The sequence below is a fragment of the Ahaetulla prasina genome, chromosome 13 (genome assembly GCF_028640845.1).
Source record: "Ahaetulla prasina isolate Xishuangbanna chromosome 13, ASM2864084v1, whole genome shotgun sequence".
In the NCBI taxonomy this organism is placed as follows: domain Eukaryota; kingdom Metazoa; phylum Chordata; class Lepidosauria; order Squamata; family Colubridae; genus Ahaetulla; species Ahaetulla prasina.
In genome coordinates, this window is record NC_080551.1 from 8,127,266 (window position 1) to 8,143,388 (window position 16,123).

Consider the following 16,123-nt stretch of genomic DNA (forward strand, 5'->3'; position numbering starts at 1 on the left):
TCTTTCAGAACAACTAGACACAAGAACAGTTTTTTCCAAAACGCCATCATTCGGCTAAACAAATAATTCCCTCAACATTGTTAAACTATTTACTAAATCTGCACTACTATTAATCTCATCGTTCCCATCACCCATCTCCCCCCATATCAGAATGAATCGTAAGGATACAAGCAACAAAGTCATGTAACTTTGTTGCTTGTATCCTTACGATTCATACTGATATTGTTTCCTGATTGCTTAACTGTAGCCTATGACTATCATTAAGTGTTGTATCATTAAGTGTTAAATTTGTACCCTATGACTATCATTAAGTGTTGTAAGTGTTGTACCTTGATGAAGGTATCTTTTCTTTTATGTACACTGAGAGCATATGCACCAAGACAAATTCCTTGTGTGTCCAATCACACTTGGCCAATAAAAAAAATCTATTCTATTCTATTCTATTCTATTCTATTCTATTCTATTCTATTCTATTCTATTCTATTCTCTCTCTCTCTCTCTCTTGCACACCCATGTCTGAACTGAAGCTTTCAAAGCCATAAATTAGCTGTGGCTTTTCTCCAAACATGCCTCATAAATCCATCAACCTTGGCAGACAGATGTTTGGGAAAAATCCTACAGGACAGGTCAATCCGACATGCTGCTGTTTGATGCAGTGCCCTTAGCAGGGAAGGTACTTATTAAACCATCCCCAGGTAGTCCTCGACTTACAACAATTCGTTTAGTGACCAAAGTTACAACGGCTGTAAAAAAAAAAGTGACGTATGGCCATTTTTCATACGTACGACCACTGTAGCATTCCCCAGATCAAAATTCAGATACTTGGCAGCCGTTTCATATTTACGACGGTTGCAGAGTCCCGATTAACTTCGCAACCTTGATAGTAACTGAACAACTGCAGTGATTCACTTAACAACAGTGGCAAAAAAAGGTCATAAAATGGGGCGAAATTCACTTACCAACTGTCTCATTTAACAACAGAAGCATTGGGCTCAATTATGGTTATAAGTCGAGGACTACCTGTATTGGAACTGGGGGGGGGAGGTTAAAGGTTGGGGACCAGCCTCCCCCATCAATCCAGGGGATTGTCAATTTACAGGGGAAAGTCTGAAATTCTCTATTCTCAGCCTATTTGGAAAGGCAACAAATAGGTTCTCCTATCTGTGTAAAAAAAAAACCCGCACTGCATATCGGACACGAATACAATCGAGAGAGTCCAGAGATATTTCACAAGAAGAGTCCTCCACTCCTCTGCTCGCAATAAAATACCTTATGCCAACACACTTCAAATTTTGGGCTTAGACAACTTAGAACTCCGCAGACTTCAGTCTGACCTAAGCATAGTACATAAAATTATCTACCACAATGTCCTACCTGACAATGACTACTTCAGCTTCAATCGCAACAATACACGAGCACACAATAGATTTAAACTTAATGTGAACCGCTCCAATCTTGATTGTAGAAAATATGACTTCGGCAACAGAGTTGTTAATCCCTGGAATGCACTACCTGACTCTGTGGTCTCTTCCCAAAATCCCCAAAGCTTTAAACAAAGACTACCTACTATTGACCTCACCCCATTCCTAAGAGGTCTGTAAGGTGTGTGCATAAGTGCACCTGCGTGCCTAGTCCCTGTCCTAATGTTCCTTTTTACTTACTCTTTTCATGTATCCAAATTATGTTTATACTTTTATCTGTTGTCTTATATATGATTGACAAAGAAACAAAGAAACAAAGAAATGAAATAAAATGAAATAAAACAAAACAAAACAGAACAGAACAGAACAGAACAGAACAGAACAGAACAAAACAAAACAAAACGTTAGTAATTTGTCCAGCTGGACAGCAACCTCTAGCCAACTTTGAAAAGATTGAGAAACGAAGCAGGATCGTGACTGCTTAGGGCTTGGAAGGGAGACCACTAGGAAAGTCCAGAGTGGATTACACTGAGAAGTGAAGACCTTAGAAGAAGATCCCAGCTGAACGCTTCTGCACACAGCTGCAAAGGCGATTCCATGGATGAGCGCACAAAATTCCCAGGAGCCAAACGCCTGTCAAGGAGACATTTTGCCTTACCTTGCAAGATCTCCTTAAGATCGCCTCCCTGTTCTGCAAACTCAGGCCACCTGTACCCCCACCCCCTCCACACTCCAACCCACCTCAGTCACAACTGCCAACTGCCAAAAAAAAAAAAAAAGGCTGGCTGGCAAAGCTTTTTGTACTTTCAAGCCACAGAGGTTGGACTGGTTTGGCAGAAAATCCGTAAGCACACACAAAAGCAACAACACTCTTTGCCCAGAGTGGGACAAATAAGAGAGAGCCTTCCAAGGGTTGGAATTAACCTGGGTGTCAGCCGATGCCTCCCGCCCCCCCACCCTCACCCCATCCCCCACCAAGCAAGAGGGGAAAAGTGGCAGAACATTTTTAGAAACAGGCTCAGAAAATCCCACAGAATTGAGTGGGGTTTTCCTTCCCCTGGTACGCCTTTCTCAGTTCATGCCACCGGATGAATTGAGGGTGGGCTGTTCAGAAGTGAAACTTAACGGGCAGCTGCAAGCTTGGAGCCCCTCATCGCATCCTGGCTGGGGGGTGATGGCAGGCACTGGAGTCCAGCATGTTTTAGGGAACACCAGGTTGGGAAAGGCTAGATGACCTCATAGGTTGAGTTTCCTTCCCATGAGTCTTTGGGGTTGTCCGTTTTTTCGGGGGGGGGAGGGACGGGGAGGCATCCTTGAGGGTCTTGCTTTGAGGCTCAACCTCTGCAACCTCTGCAATCAAGCCTAGATTCCTCAAAAATGAGGATAAGGGGCTTCGTAGCTCCCCCACCACCACAACCCTCAAGGCAGGCTCAACCCAGATACAGCCGCTGCTTTGGGGGAGTCTCCACCATCCAACCTTAAACCCCCTCCTCTCTTACTTTTCCTACCCGGCTTGGCAAACCCTGCCTCCCATTCCTTTTAGCCAACATTCCCCCAGCCCCCAATAACCCCGCTTCTCCCATCCACGACCTGGCTTGGCATCACACACGTCTGAAGGTCAACTCAGCCTTACCTACCTGGAGCCCTCTTCCCAAGGGGTCCCTAAAGCCTAACCTCCCTTCCTCATCCCAGGGGAATGAGTAAGGCTGCATCTTCAGTCTTACCAGCCACATTGTGAGAACCCAGCCAGAGGGTCTTCCGGGCAGAGTGGGGTTTCTTGGGGCCAGTCTAGATGCCCTCTCCCCTCTTTGCCCACCTCTCAAGGAGTCCCTAAGGTCTAAACTCCTCCCCCTCCCCCATCCCAGGACCTCCTACCCATGTCTCAAGCCTCACCTGCAGGAGCCCAGCCAGGAGCGACAGCTGTCTACAAAGAGACACCAGACTCTTCTGGGCAAAGGGGGCTTCTTAGAGCCCGGGTCCTCGCCTCTATTTGCCCCCCTCCAGAGGGATCTCTAAAACCTAACCCCTTCGTCCCTTCCCCATCGCAGCCCCTCCCCCACCGCTCGCGGCTCCAGCCTCACCTGCAGGAGCCCAGCCACGCGGGTCAGCTGTCTACAACGGGTCGTGGGAAACCACTAGAGATTTTTCTGAGCAACGGGGGTTTCTAGGGGCCAGGTCTAGATGCCCTCTCCCCTCTTTGTCCCACTTCTTACCCCTCCTTCTTTCCACCCCCCATCCCAAGACCCTCACACGTGTCTCTATCCTTACCTCCCGGAGCCCAGCCACGAGGGTCGCCTGTCTACAACGGGTCGTGGGAAACCACTAGAGATTTTTCTGAGCAAAGGGGGTTTCTCGGGGCCAGGTCTAGATGCCGTCTCCCCTCTTTGTCCCACTTCTTACCCCTCCTTCTTCCTCCTCCTCCCCATCCCAAGCCCCCCCCACGTGTCTCTATCCTTACCCCCCGGAGCCCAGCCACGAGGGTCGCCTGTCTACAACGGATCGTGGGAAACCACTAGAGACTTTTCTGGGCAAAGGGGGCTTCTCGGGGCCAGGTCTAGATGCCGTCTCCCCTCTTTGTCCCACTTCTTACCCCTCCTTCTTCCCTCCCTCCCCCATCCCAGGACCCCCACGCCTGTCTCTAACCTTAGTTGCCAGAGCCCAGCCACGAGGGTCGCCTGTCTACAACGGGTCGTGGGAACCCACTAGAGACTTTTCCGGGCTTCTCGGAGCCGGGTCTCTCTCTCTATATATATATATGCTCTCCCGAGAGGTCCCCCATCCTCCTCCTCCTCCTCCCTTCCCTTCCCCATCTCCCCCGGCGCTCCACTCGCGTGGTCCAGCCTTACCTGCACACGAGCGGGGCTCCCTCGCGAGCTTCGCCCCCGCGCTGCTCTTCCTCCTCCTCCTCCTCGTTCTTCTTCTCAAGCGCCGTTTCCTCCCTCTCGCCGCTTCTTTCCCTCCACAAACCGCGGGGGGCGGACACGAGTGGGGAGGAGGAGCCGTAGAAGCCACCTCGTGGCCGCCCCGCGGGAGGAATCCCCACGCCTCGCGCTGCTCCTCCTCCTCCTCCTCCTCCTCCGCGGTTCCAGCTGGCCGGGGAAAGCCCCGCCCACCCCCTTGGGCTAGGCCCCGCCCCTGGAAGGCTTTGAGGCGGTGGGAAGGGGAATTGGGGGGGGGGAATTGCGTCCCCTCCCCACCCCCACCCCCAAATAGGGGTTCCTGTGTTTGCCAATCCTTGGACTGGAGTCTGTCAAAAAAAACCTGGTTTGTTTGTTTGTTTTTTTGTTTGTTTGTTTTGGTTTTGGTTTTTTTTGTGTGTGTGTGGCACAACAGCCTTGCAGAGTAGTCCAATGCTTTTTATTATCTGCTCTGGCCGTCTCAGGAAGGGGCTGCTGGGATGGTGGGAATGGCTTCAGAAGACCCCCTGTGAAGTAGGTCAGGCAAGGTAGGACTGGTAGGACCCACCCACCCCAGTTCTCATTTTTATGCACCGGGTTCAGGTACGGGGGAGGGAGGGGGAGTGAAAGTGAGATCAAGCAAAAGGAGATGGGTGATGTGAAGCCCCCCCTCCGCCCCGCCCGCCCCTCAACTCAAGGCACCTACAGGTAGTCCTCAGCGTACGACCACAATGGAGGCCAAGATTTAGGCATGTTGCTAAGTGAGACAGTCCCCTAGGAGCCTTCAAACAGTAGCCGGCAACAGAGAAAGAATAACAATAATAATAATAATAAGCTAGATGATAATAGTAAGCTAATTGCAAGATAATTCTGAATTAAAATATTCTGGATAATTTTTGCTTCTTAATTCATATTAGCTCCTAAAATTAGTGTGTGTGTGTGAATAAGTCTCTACAGGTAGTCCTCAGCGTACGACAACAATGGAGTCCAAGATTTACGTATGCTGTTAAGTGAGAAATTCCCCTGGGACCCTTCAAACAATAGCTGGTAACATAGAAAGAAAAACAACAACAATAATAATAAGCTGATAATAATAATAAGCTTTAATAAAGATAATAAAAATTAATAAATAAAAAATGCAAGACAATTCAGAATAAAATATTCTGGATAATTTTTGCTTCTTAATTCATATTATCTCCTAAAATTAAAATTTGTGTGTGTGTGTGAATAAGTCTCTACAGGTAGTCCTCAACTTATGACACAATGGAGTCCAAAATTTATGTTGCTAAATGGGAAATTTGTCAAGTGAGTTTTGCCCCATTCTATGACCTTTCTTGCCACATTTGTTAAGGGAATCCCGCAGTTGTTTTAAGTTAGCAACGTTGTTAAGTGAGTTTTGCCCCATTCTATGACCTTTCTTGCCACGGTTGTTAAGGGAATCCCGCAGTTGTTTTAAGTTAGCAACGTTGTTAAGGGAATCCCGCAGTTGTTTTAAGTAGCAACGTTGTTAAGTGAATCTGGCTCCCTATTAACTTGGCTTGTCAGAAGGTCGCAAGAGGGGATCACCTGACCACTGCAACCGTCATAAATATGAACCAGTGATCGAGCGGGACCGCCTACTTTACGGGACCGGCTACTTTACGGGACCGCCTACTTTACGGGACCGCCTACTTTACGGGACCGCCTACTTTACGGGACCGGCTACTGCCACCGATTGCCTCCCACCGACCCGTACGCTCTCACAGAGAGGGACTCCTCAGGGTGCCGTCGGCCAGGCAGTGCCGGCTGGCGACACCCAGAGGAAGGGCCTTCTCTCTGGGGACTCCCACCCTCTGGAACAAACTTCCCCCAGGGCTGCGCCAACTTCCCGACCTCCGAACCTTCTGCCGCGAGCTTAAGACACATCTATTTATTTGCACAGGGCTAGCCTAGGGTTTTAGTTTTAAATTTAGTTTTAATGGGGGTTTAGTTTTAAATTTTACTATGAATTTTAATGGGTTTTAGTTTTATATGTTTTAAAGTCTTAGGCCAATGGTGTAATAAGTTTTTAATTCGGGTTTTAATTGTATATTGTATTGTTTTGTTTTATTTTGGCTGTACACCGCCTGAGTCCTTGGGAGAAGGCGGTATAAAATCAAATTAATAATAATAATAATAATAATAATAATAATAACAACAACAACAACAACAACAACAACAACAACAACAACAACAACTAAGGAGAAATTTCCTGACAGTCAGAACAATTAATCAGTGGAACAACTTGCCTGCAGAAGTTGTGAATGCTCCAACACTTGAAATTTTTAAGAAAATGTTGGATAACCATCCGACTGAGATGGTTTAGGGTTTCCTGCCTGGGCAGGAGGTTGGACTAGAAGGCCTCCAAAGTCCCTTCCAATTCTGTTGTTGTTGTTGTTATTATAAGTTGTTCAATGATTAATGTGGTTGTTAAGTGAACTTGGATTCCCCATTGCCTTTGCTTGTCAGAAGGTCGCAAGAGGGGATCACCTGACCGCTGCAACCGTCATAAATATGAACCAGTGATCAAGCATCCAACTTCACCATGGAGATGCCGCAAGGGACATAAGTATGAAAAATCGGGCATAAGTCGTGGTTTTCAGTGCTGCTGTAACTTTAGTGAAAGGTCACTAAATGAACTGTTATAAGTTGAGGACTACCTTATTAAAATCATCCCAGGGAAGTTTCTTTGGTTCGAATTCCAAAGTCTCCATGGTCTCCATGGAGCTTACGTACCAACGATAACAGGTAGTCCTAAACTTACAACCAACAACTGAGCCCAGCAATTCTGTTGCTAAGTGAGACAACTGTCCAGTGAGTTTTGCCCCATTTTACGACCCTTTCTTGCCACGGTTGTTAAGGGAATCCCCGCAGTTGTTTTAAGTTAGCAACGTTGTTAAGTGAATCTGGCTCCCCTATTAACTTGGCTTGTCAGAAAGTCACAAAAGGTGATGAACACATGACTCCAGGATATTGCAACCGCCATAAACATGAGTCGGTTGCCAAGCATCCAGATTTTGATCTGTGACCATGGGGATGCCACAATGGTCATAAGTGTGAATAAAGGGTCACAAGTCACTTTTTTCCAGAGCCGGTGTAACTTCGGTCACTAAACGAACCATTGTAAATGGAAGACTACCGGTACGCTTCTAAAAACTGCAAGCAAATCTCTTTCTTTGCTGGAAAAAAATAATAATAATTTGAGAATCGTTGGGTTAAGAGCAAGGGATGAAATTCACTTACCTTTGCTACCGAGTTTGCAAATGTGAGTGTGCGCACCTTCTCTATGCATGCGCAGAGCCTTCCGCGCACGCGCAGAGGATCAAAAATGGGACGTGATGATGTCCAGGCGGGTGGGTGGAGCCTCCCGCCACCGGTGCTACCGGTTCGCCTGAGCCAGTTAGAACCAGCTGAATTTCCCCACTGGTTAAGAGCAACTGTCTTCCCCATGGCTGGAATTGTAAATTGTATTTCTATGACCAGGTAGGATGTTTTCTTTCAACTCTGCTGTAATAAACAAACTTTCTCTTTTTATTTTTTTTAGCTTTTTTATTGTTTTATTGTGATACACAATCTGACAAACACACAACATATAAATATCTCCTATTTTTAAACAACGTTTCCTAGTGGTCTTCTTTCGCTTTTATACCTTTCCCCCCCCCCCATATCTCCTTTATTATTTTATAATAAACAAACTTTCTCTTTCGGCTGCAAAGGTTCCCCTTCCTTCCCACCGATCTCCCTTCCTTTGCTTGTTTTCTCTGATACATCTTAGCCAAATAATCGTGGAGCGAATGCAAACATCCCATAAAGTTTAAGCCTGCTAGACTCGGAACCGGTTTTGTCAGGAACATCTGTCTGTCAGTGGATCCAAGTTTTTACAGGGCGTAAAAAATCATGACCAATAATTACCCTGACAGAAAAGGCTCTGGAGTTTGTCGCTCCGCTAAACAATGAATTCCCACAACACGGACTTAGCCCCTAGGATGTCAAACCACATAGTAGGGCTGTATTATTATTATCCTTCTCGTCTTTCCTATTACCTATTCTTTTAGCATTGTAAGTTGTTTTTTTTTGTTTGTTTACATTTATACCCCGCCCTTCTCCGAAGACTCAGGGCGGCTTACAATGTATAAGGCAATAGTCTCATTCTATTTGTATTTTTTTTTTTTACAAAGTCAACTTATTGCCCCCCAACAATCTGGGTCCTCATTTTACCTACCTTATAAAGGGTGGAAGGCTGAGTCAACCTTGGGCCGGGCTCGAACCTGCAGTAATTGCAGGCTCTGTGTTCTAATAACAGGCTTCTCTACTGCCTGAGCTATCCCGTTATAAGTTATTATAACTGTGCTATTTGCATCTTAGCATTTATGTGGATTTCTTTTATTTAGTATCCTATGACTTATCACTGAAGTGTTGCATCTTACCATTTATGATGATTGCATTTTATAATTGTGATCATGATTTGTCAGTTGTTGCTTGTATGTACACACGATTCCTTGTGTGTCCATTCACACTTGGCCAATAAAGAATTCCTATTCTATTCTATTCTATTCTATTCTATTCTATTCTATTCTATTCCATTCCATTCCATTCCATTCCATTCCACTCCTATTCCTATTCCTATTCCTATTCCTATTCCTATTCCTATTCTGTTCTGTTCTGTTCTGTTCTGTTCTGTTCTGTTCCATTCCATTCCATTCCATTCCACTCCACTCCTATTCTATTCTATTCTATTCTATTCTATTCTATTCTATTCTATTCCATTCCATTCCATTCCATTCCATTCCTACTCCTACTCCTATTCCTATTCCATTCCTGTTCCTGTTCCTGTTCCTGTTCCTATTCCATTCCATTCCATTCCATTCCATTCCATTCCTATTCCTATTCCTATTCCTATTCCTATTCCTATTCTATTCTATTCTATTCTATTCTATTCTATTCTATTCTATTCTATTCCATTCCATTCCATTCCACTCCACTCCACTCCACTCCTATTCTATTTTATTCCTACTCCTATTCCTATTCCTATTCCATTCCATTCCATTCCATTCCATTCCTATTCCTATTCCATTCCATTCCATTCCATTCCTATTCCTATTCCTATTCCTATTCCATTCCATTCCATTCCTATTCTATTCTATTCTATTCTATTCTATTCTATTCTATTCTATTCTATTCTATTCTATTCTATTCTACTCTACTCTACTCTACTCTACTCTACTATTCTAATTTTGGAGCCTAATGCTATTTATGGAAAGAGCTAGGAACTATATCCCCAGTTGCAACTGTTTAGGCCGAAAACTTACACCATCTTAATCCTGGGGATTAGCTCTGCTGAATTTAGCAAGAAGCTTAATTGATACTGGTGAGATAGAGGTAAGATTCTTAATTTACTGAGCAGTCAGGAGCTGGATGGTGTTATGGACTGGACCTGTTTCCCGAAATAGATCCGCCTGTTCGGTGTCGTGACAAAAGAACACAAAAGCATCTCACAGCCAAATTCTGCAAACTGCCCTAAAATTAGGTGCATGGGTGGAGGTTGCATCTAAGGGGGAGGGGGGTCAAAACTGGTGTCCTTTCTGGATCTGGTTGGAGTTTCTGTCTGTAATTAAAGAGGGACAACCTACATTTCTTAAAGGCTCCATTCCTTTATAGTTTATCAATTTCAGCTCCAGCAATGCCATATCTTCATTCAGTACCCATCATCATACCAGTCCTATTCTGGGGGCATTGCTGAAGATAAAACAACAGCATGCTGTTTTCTCACATGCACCAGGGAAAATGGAATCCTGTGAAATTTAGGGATTTAGGAATTTTGCAATATCCTTCCCCCAGGAGTGGGGAGGGAATGGGGATTTTGCAGTATCCTTCCCCCAGGAGTGGGGAGGGAATGGGGATTTTGCATATCCTTCCCTCAGGAGTGGGAAGGGAATGGGGATTTTGCAATATCCTTCCCCCAGGAGTGGGGAGGGAATGGGGATTTTGCAGTATCCTTCCCCCGGGAGTGGGGAGGGAATGGGGATTTTGCAGTATCCTTCCCCCAGGAGTGGGGAGGGAATGGGGATTTTGCAGTATCTGTTAGGTTCGGGAAGTAACGAGGCTGGAGACCAGGGTAGTGACAACAGCTCTTTAATATAGGGTGAACCCAGCAACAGGCTGGGGGAAAAACCTCTCCTTTTATACAGTTCTGCAGGAGGCTTCGTCCAATCAGCAACGTGCTGATTTCCCGCTCAAATATTTAAAGGTACAACTGTTAATACATAACACTCCTCCCCTCCCAGAAAACACTTTGTCTCTATTTACATATTTATTTACATGTTATTTTTCGACGTAGTCACGCAAATAACCTGGGCGTCTCCTAGTTCTTTCTGACCTGCGCGGTTCAGTTCTGGGTGGTGTTTTGAGCTGGTCGGAGGGGCTGTTGTCTCCTCCCAGCTCTTTCTCTGAGCCATCGGCCCGGATTATTGGCCGACTCTTTTCTTGGCCAGCCGGCCTTGATTAATTTTGAATTTTCCTGCTGCTTCCCTCGGGACCTGATGGCGTCGCTGGAACTCTGGGACCTCAGCTAAGTCTTGCGCCTCCCGGTCATTGTCAGCTGTGGATTCAAAGTGGTATTGGTCATTACCTGTCTCTATTGGTTTGGTTTGGTCAGTTATTCGCTTCCTTAACTGATCTATGTGGCGCCGCCACACTCGGTTGTCTGGTAGCTCTACCACGACGATTTTGGGCCTGTTATCTTTGTTACTTGTCCTGCGACCCAACTCGGCCGTCCCCATAGTTTCGGCCCACACCGGTCGCCTATGCTCATTTCCCTTGTCTTTCTAGTTCCCCTTGTAACCCTCGGTGTGTAATGGGGTTCAAACGTCAAGTGGGCACCGGAGTTTCCGTCCCATTAGCAATTCGGCTGGGCTTTTCCCAGTGGCTGTGCTTGGGGTTCTGTGCTGACGGCTAGGAAAGTCTATTTTTGTTTGCCAGTCACCTGGCTGGAGCCTGGACAATGCCTCCTTAGCGCCCGGACGGAACGCTCTGCAAGGCCATTCGACGCAGGGTGGAAAGGCGCAGAGAGGCATGTCGGATGCCTTCCTCTGCCAGGTACTCTTCAAACTGGGCTGCCGTGAATTGGGGCCCATTGTCGGACACCAGAGTGTCCGGCAACCCGTGAGTTGCGAATAGGTGGCGCAGGGTTGCGATTACTGCCTCGGCCGTGGTGGACTTCATGAGTATGATCTCCAACCATTTGGAATATGCATCCACCACCACTAGGAATGTTTGGCCGTGAAAGGGGCCAGCAAAGTCAATGTGGATTCTTGACCACGGCCCTTGGGGCTTTTCCCATTCTCTGACAGGGGCTGTTGGGGGTAGCGGTCTGGACTCTTGGCAAGCTTGGCATTTCCCTACCCTCTCAGCAATCTCTGCGTCCATGAGTGGCCACCATACATAGCTTCTAGCTAACCCTTCATCCTTACGATGCCTGGGTGACCTCGTGGAGGAGGTCCAATACCTTGCCTTAACTTAACAGGAATTATTACACGATCACCCCATAACAGGCACCCCTTGAGCCGAGAGCTCATCCGCTTTCTTAACAAATTCTTTGAACTGTCACCGCAGCGGCCACCCTCTCTGTACCCAACCGAGTACAGTCCTTAACACAATGTCCCGGTATGATGCCCGAGCCACTTCCTTTGATGTGACTGGGCCAGAGTCAACGAGTCAATAAGGAGGATGGGTGTCCCGAGTGGGGTCTTCGGTCGCCCCTGGCAGTGGGCATCGGCTCAACGCGCCTGCATGCCCCACTTCTTTCCCGGTCGATGCTGCAGCTTGTATGAATAAGCGGCTAAAAATATAGTCCATCGGGTCAATCGTGGCGAAAGTGCCACAGGCGTTGGGTCGCCAGCCAGTAATCCTAGTAGCGGTCTGTGGTCAGTCACGATTTCAAAATTCCGCCCAAAGACATACTCATGGAATTTTTGACCCTGATACAATGGCTAGTGCTTCTTTGTCTAATTGGCTGTAGTTCCTCTCTGGGGAGGACATCGCTCTAGAGTAGAACGCTATAGGGGCTTCTGTGCCGTTTGAAGTCTATGGCTGAGTACAGCCCCACCCCATAAGGGGATGCATCGCAAACCAGCACTAGGGTAGTGAGTCGTGATATTGGATGAGCAGGCTATCACTTGAGAGCAGGTTCTTTACTGCTTCAAAAGCCCTATTTTCTGACTTTCCCAAGACCAAACAGTATTTTTCCTAAGAGCCTATGCAGCGGTTCCAAGAACGGTTGCTTTGTTCTTTAAAAGACCGCGAAAATTAACCAATCCCAGGAATGCCTGCAGCTCTGCTTTGTTTTTGGGCGCTGGAGCCTTCCTAATTGCCTTAACCTTGCTCTCAGTAGGGTGAATTCCTTTCTTGTCTATCCGTAGCCCAAGAAATCGACGATTCGACCCCTATCTGGCATTTATTTGTCTTGACTTTTAACCGCTGTCCGGAAAATGCTCAAGACCTTTCTTAACCGCCTCCCCAATTCCTCCATGTTTTCCCTGAAATTAGGACATCATCAAGTAGGGAACTACCCTGGGAGCCCTTGCAGTAGTCGTTCCATCAGGTTTTGGAACAGCCCTGGTGCCACACTAACCCCAAATTGCAATCGGTGCACTTGAAGGCCCCCTGTGTGTCACAATCGCTTGGGCTTCAGCTGTGCGGGCGCCTACTGGCAGTTGTTGGTAGGCTTGGGCCAAGTCTAACTTTGCAAAGACTTGCCCTTGCCCCAAAGAGTGCAATAAGTGTTGCACCACGGGAACCGGTAAGCGCTTTTCTGTAAGGCTTTGTTAAGCCGCCTTGTAGTCAGCGCAAATTCTAATTGACCCGTCCGGTTTGATGGGGTGACGATTGGCCTCCCACTTTGCGTGATCGACTGGCACCAAAATCCCTGATTTATGAGCTTGTCCAGCTCCTTATCGATTTTGGTTTTAGGGCAAAAGGGACTCTCCTCGCCTTAAGCCTAATGGGGCTACCTGGGGTCTAAGTTGAAGGAAATAGGGGTCCCTTGTACTTGCCCAGGCAGTCCGTGAAGACATCTTCGAACTCGTTAAAGAGAATGTCTTTCAAATTGCAGTCACTTCTGTAGATGCCAGTCACTCCCATGCCCAGGGCACGAAACCAGTCTAGTCCCAACAGACTGGGCAGAGTTCCTTCGACGATCGTGATGGGCAGGGTCTTCTTGTGAGGGCCGACTGACTCGGACGGAGGTGGTCCTCGAACAGGGATGCGATTCCCTGGTAGTCGTGGACTCGTAGTCGTTGTGCTTGCAGGTGGCGTCATGACGGACGGCAGCGACTTCGCCAAAGTGTCCCAGGACATGATGGTGATCGCTGATCCCGTGTCTACTTCAAGCCGCACCGCACTCTCTATTTTTGGCTTGGTGAAGATCTTCTTCCACTTTGGTCGAGGCGCGCCTATGACCACAGTTGTTTGGTTGGAATCCGCGCCTTTTTGTTTGAGCCAATCGCGGGTCGCCTTGCCGATTCCGCGCCTGATTGGCCGATTTGAATTTTCGGCGGAAGGTTGGGCCGCCGACAAACTTGAGCTAGGTGCCCTTTCTTCCCACACCGACATGTCGCATCTTTAAATTTGCAGCGTTGGCGCTGGTGTTGACCCCGCAGCTTCCGCATTCGCCTCGGTCCCCTTTGTCGCGCTCGCGGCAGACCCTTCCTCATCTTCACCGCCGGATTCGGTCTGAACCTCCTCCTGGTGCACCGTTGCTTCGGCCGCCTTTGGTGGGAGGCTTCTGCAGTGTCTCTGCCGCTTGGGATGACATTTCATGTGCTCTGGCTTCGCCCAGAGCGTGGCCAGCGTTAGGTTGCTCTTTGCTAGCAGTCGCCGCAAACGGATGTCTTTGACCTCGGATGAGTTGCTCGAGGAGCACCTCGCCCAGGTCACGGTATCCGCAGTCCTTGACGCTTCTTAGGGCGCCATGTAGTCACCGGCGGACTCGCCTCCATCTGCCTTCGCCTCCGAATTCAAACCGCCGCACGTATTTGGACGGCGCAGCGGCGGTTTTTTAGCAAAGTCTGTAGAGTTGGCCACGACACCGACTGCAACGGGCGTTGGCTCTGCCAGGGCTTCCGCGATGTCAATGACCTCCGACCGCAGTGGCTTAAGAAATAAGCCCTTTTTCGGTTATCTGGAACTCCTGCAGTTCGTTGGCTTCTAGAAAGCTTTCAAACGGGTCATATGTTCCCCATTTCTCCTTAGCCGGGTCAAACGGTGCGGGTGGAGTGTAACTGGCCATCTCGCTTTTCTGCCCTGAGTTTGCTGGGTTCGGGTCTATCGTGCTTCAGCTCGGTTCTGGTTCTCCTTAGCCTCGAGATCCCACCTCGCCGCCAATGTTAAGTTCTGGAAGTAACGAGGCTGGAGACCAGGGTAGTGACAACAGCTCTTTAATATAGGCTCCATTCCTTTATAGTTTATCAATTTCAGCTCCAGCAATGCCATATCTTCATTCAGTACCCATCATCATACCAGTCCTATTCTGGGGGCATTGCTGAAGATAAAACAACAGCATGCTGTTTTCTCACATGCACCAGGGAAAATGGAATCCTGTGAAATTTAGGGATTTAGGAATTTTGCAATATCCTTCCCCCAGGAGTGGGGAGGGAATGGGGATTTTGCAGTATCCTTCCCCCAGGAGTGGGGAGGGAATGGGGATTTTGCATATCCTTCCCTCAGGAGTGGGGAGGGAATGGGGATTTTGCAATATCCTTCCCCCAGGAGTGGGGAGGGAATGGGGATTTTGCATATCCTTCCCTCAGGAGTGGGGAGGGAATGGAGATTTTGCAATATCCTTCCCCCAGGAGTGGTGAGGGAATGGAGATTTTGCAATATCCTTCCCCCGGGAATGGGGAGGGAATGGAGATTTTGCAATATCCTTCCCCCAGGAGTGGGGAGGGAATGGGGATTTTGCAGTATCCTTCCCCCAGGAGTGGGGAGGGAATGGGGATTTTGCATATCCTTCCCTCAGGAGTGGGGAGGGGATGGAGATTTTGCAATATCCTTCCCCAGGAGTGGGAGGAATGGGATTTTGCAGTATCCTTCCCGGGAGTGGGAGGGAATGGGATTTTGCAGTATCCTTCCCCAGGAGTGGGAGGAATGGGATTTTGCAGTATCCTTCCCCCAGGAGTGGGGAGGGAATGGGGATTTTGCATATCCTTCCCTCAGGAGTGGGGAGGGAATGGAGATTTTGCAATATCCTTCCCCCAGGAGTGGTGAGGGAATGGAGATTTTGCAATATCCTTCCCCCGGGAATGGGGAGGGAATGGAGATTTTGCAATATCCTTCCCCCAGGAGTGGGGAGGGAATGGGGATTTTGCAGTATCCTTCCCCCAGGAGTGGGGAGGGAATGGGGATTTTGCATATCCTTCCCCCGGGAATGGGGAGGGAATGGGGATTTTGCAATATCCTTCCCCCAGGAGTGGGGAGGGAATGGGGATTTTGCAGTATCCTTCCACGCCCACCAAGCCACACGATGCCCACCAAACCATACCCACAGAACCACTAGTAAAAAAAATTGGATTTCACCACTGGGCAAAATTCACTTAACCAATGTCTCACTTAGCAACAGAAAATTTGGGCTCAGTTGTGGTCATAAGTCAAAAACTTCATCGGTACTTCATTTAAGTCTTGCTTATCAAAGGGAGTAACAAATAGCAATAGGGGGATTACCTTACTCTCAGGTGTTGGCTTGGAATAGCCAGGAGATTAGCCTTTCCAAGCATATTTTAATAGTAACTCCCA

The 16,123-nt window shown here is 47.8% G+C and overlaps 1 protein-coding gene across 1 annotated transcript in view; it reads right to left on the reverse strand.

Annotated features, from left to right (window-relative positions):
- MCTP2 (multiple C2 and transmembrane domain containing 2) overlaps positions 1-4,413 on the reverse strand; it is a 200,138-nt gene extending 195,725 nt beyond the window's left edge. Inside the window, exon 1 of the mRNA XM_058156050.1 lies at positions 4,268-4,413. The gene's annotated coding sequence lies outside the window, so the exon portion shown is untranslated. The remainder of the gene's footprint in view (positions 1-4,267) is intronic.
- Between the last annotated feature and the right edge of the window lie 11,710 nt (positions 4,414-16,123).